We start from the raw sequence: 3391 nt of genomic DNA on the forward strand, positions 1-3391 counted from the left end.
CACTCTGTTTGTTGACACCACTACCTCCCCTCTAACCCGGACCCGCCTCTCATGTTCCCCACAGTCTGGCCCACGACCTGCCACAAATGTGCCCCAGGGGTGGGGGTGGGGGTTGACCCGAGGATGCCACCCCCATCCCCAGTGGATATTGTCCAGGATACGGGGAGATGCAGGTTGGGTGAGGAGTGGGCGCCAAAGATCCCCTGGCCTGGATTAGTCGGAGCCACACAGCAGCATATCTGCGCCCTTCCACTCCCTGGTGGGAACCCAGTGGCTTTAGTCAGAGGTGGGGAGCAGCATGTCTACACCTGCCTTCTGGGTTTTTTTCCTTTTTTTCTGGGGATGGGAGGTGTTGGAGGCAGAAGATAGACACCCTTACTGTGTGAGACCTTGTCTTTTGTGCTCAGTCAAACTTTCACCTGAAGACAGAGAGACAGACAGAGAGAGAGAGAAAGAAAGAGAGAGAGATTGAAAGAGAGAGAGAGAGAAAGAGAAAGAGAGAAAGAGACAGAGACAGAGAGACAGAGAGACGGAGAGACAGAGACAGAGACAGAGACAGAGAGACAGAGAGATAACCTTTTTCCTTGTACAGCCTGACTGTGCTCAGGTGAGTGATCAGTTGGCAAATTGCAGGTGCTGCATGGAGGAGTCTTCTGTCACCTGTCTGGAAGGAGGCCGAATGCTTTGGTAACTTCTACCTGTTATCTTTGGGGCATGTATGGGTTTCACAGCTGAGGTCTGGGGGCCTGGAAGGGTGAGAGGCTTGAAGGGGACACAGCACAGTTAAATTACAAGAAAAGGGATCTGTGTGCAATGGAACTGTGTACTCCCTTGGGCCTGGTTGGTGGCAGTGGGAGCTTGGGAGGACCTGGGAGTGTTGCCTGCAGGGGATGGCTTCCCAGGAGGACAGAGAGCATGGCCAACTCTTAGTAAGGATATGAGTTCTGCTAGTATGGAGCGCAACAGCATAGGTCAGTCTCTGGGTCTTCTCATAATGACGTCTGATGGGCGAGGCCAACCCTATTTTAAATCTTGAGCTGTGATCTTCAGATCTCAGCGTCCTGAGTACCTAGTATTATAAGCATGAACCTCTGGCACTGGGACTCTGGTTCTTTTTGGTATATTAGGGTTTGACGTCAAGGCCTTAGGCTTGCCAGTCAAGTCTTCTACCATGCGAGTCAAGCTTTTCTGTCTTGGGCATTTCTGAGATGGAGAATTAATATATGCTCATTCTGGGCTGGATCATGGTCCGCCTATCTGTGACAGGCATGAGCCACGAGGCCCGTTCTTCTGTAGTTGGGATGGTAGATATGTAGCGACATGCTCAGTCATTGGTTTAGATGGATTGTCCCAAACTCAGTCCACGGCAGCCGATTCTTGACCAGATGTGAGTCTCTGGGTTGGGCCTCAACCATTGGACTTCAATCTCCTCATGGGACAGTTGTGAGGAAACAAGGGATTGATACAGAGGGATCTCTGGAGCAGGGACAGGCACAGAGGGAGGGGCCATCTGATACTGTTCTTGACAATTCTGTGAGCATATGATAGGAAGATACCCGGAAAGATCTCAGATGGTGTGTGTTATTAACGGTGCAACAGTTTTGGGATTATGAAACAAAACATCGCTCTCTTTCTTTATTACTCTATCCCCATGAGTAACGGGATCCTTCACTTTGTTCAGTTTTGAAGCTGGGGAAACTGAGGCACAGAGAAGCCTGGTGACCTACTAATGACTCCCAGCTGACAGGAAGCTCGGCCTGACTTCTCTGCCATGCTCCCTAGGACAATGGGTGCTATTCAGTCCACTTCTTGTGGTGGGAAGTCCACTTCTTTTCAGTCATGGGGCTTGAACTTTGGGCCTAGGGCAGCTCCCTGAGCTCCTCAGCTCAAAGCTACCACTCTACCACTTGAATCACAGCACCACTTCCAGTTTTTTGGTGGTTCTTTGGAGATAAGAGTCTCACAGGTGTTCCTGCCCGGGCTGGCTATAAACCACAATCTTCATATCTCAGCCTCCATTGTATTTAGGATTATAGCCTGAGCCACCAGCACCTGGCTTAAGTGGAATTCTGACCTTCTTTCTTTCACTTTCTCTCTCAGGAACTGATTCAATGGGTGCTGGAGGAGGTGGTCCAGCATCCCCATGTGGCTGGAACCAAGGTGGTCCTCTCATTCTCGAGGTAGGCTGTGGGTCAGGAGCTGTCTCGATCATTCTGTTGTACCAGCTCCATGAGGTAAGTCCCTCTGTGCCCTGGCTACACTGTGACAGTCATCCATTGTCCATCTAGCCTTACTGGACTCAGTACTGTGTTCAATGCTCTTTTCTAGCAAAAATTCCTGGCTAAAATTATGATACAGAGTTATAGAATGAAAATGTAATGCCATCTTAAGAAAGTCATTTAGCGTTTTGGGAATGTGGCTTCATGGTATGGTGATTGCCTAGCATGCATGAAACCCTGGGTTCAATTCCTCAGTACCACATAAATTGAAAAAGAAACACAAGTGGTGGAGGGTTAGCCTTGCGGAAAAAAAAAACGCTGAAGAATAATTCCCAAGCACCGAGTTTCAGCCCCAGGACTGCCAAAACTACAGCAACAACAACAATGGACATTTAGTTAGTAAATGCGAAATAAAGAACCCATACTTGGAATATATAAATGCTCCTTCCATACTGATACCTGACAATAGTTCCTAATACATGTACTTTACCTATGTTAGGATTCTGTGTTGAAAAAATGTTTTGTTCATTAGGTCACGGCAATTAATGCTAGGAATGTGCTTAGATGTCAGGTGAAGATTAATTCTGGAAATTCAAAGATTCCAGGCTTTTGAGTGGGGTCACTGCTAATGACAATGAGAAGGATAGTGTAAGTGAGATTCAGAAACTATTTTGGCCAGTCATCTTACAAAAAAGGCGGAGGCTAATTAACAGTATTGACAGAAGAGAAGGAATAACCCCAGATGGAAAGAATAAATTATAGTAACTAAGGTATAGCAGAAACCGTTCTAGGGAACCATTTTTGCTTATTAAAGAACTAGTTATCAACTAGGCTAATTCCTCATTGCCTTTGGCATTCAAAATCTCCTAGGCTAGTTCTTAATCTCTGTGTGATGAATGTATCTCCTATGCTGATCTTTCATACCTGATCTCCTTTGCTTTCTAAAAGTCTGTCTTGCTGTATTTATCTATGAACATTTCCTAATACTAAATACACCTACAAAGATGAAAGAGGATGCTAATGTAAGAGTCCCATAGCTCATGAGTCATTTATGTAACAAAATGGAAAAGGACATATTTATTGCTACCTTAATTATTCTGAAAAGCTGCAATGTCACATCATATGGTTCATATTTCCATTCTTTGTCTACATAGTGACATTAAGTGCACATA

General features: G+C 46.0%; 1 long non-coding RNA gene across 1 annotated transcript; it reads left to right on the plus strand.

The window, feature by feature from the left end:
* The first annotated feature begins 218 nt into the window (after positions 1–218).
* LOC138815466 (uncharacterized) lies at positions 219–2152 on the plus strand. The gene is made up of 3 exons (XR_011368329.1): positions 219–286; positions 634–687; positions 2101–2152. It is a non-coding gene; the product is annotated as an uncharacterized lncRNA (long non-coding RNA).
* The last annotated feature ends 1239 nt before the right edge of the window (positions 2153–3391 follow it).

Source organism: Dipodomys merriami, unplaced genomic scaffold (genome assembly GCF_024711535.1).
Source record: "Dipodomys merriami isolate MVZ:Mamm:240054 unplaced genomic scaffold, mDipMer1.0.p SCAF_641, whole genome shotgun sequence".
Lineage (NCBI taxonomy): Eukaryota > Metazoa > Chordata > Mammalia > Rodentia > Heteromyidae > Dipodomys > Dipodomys merriami.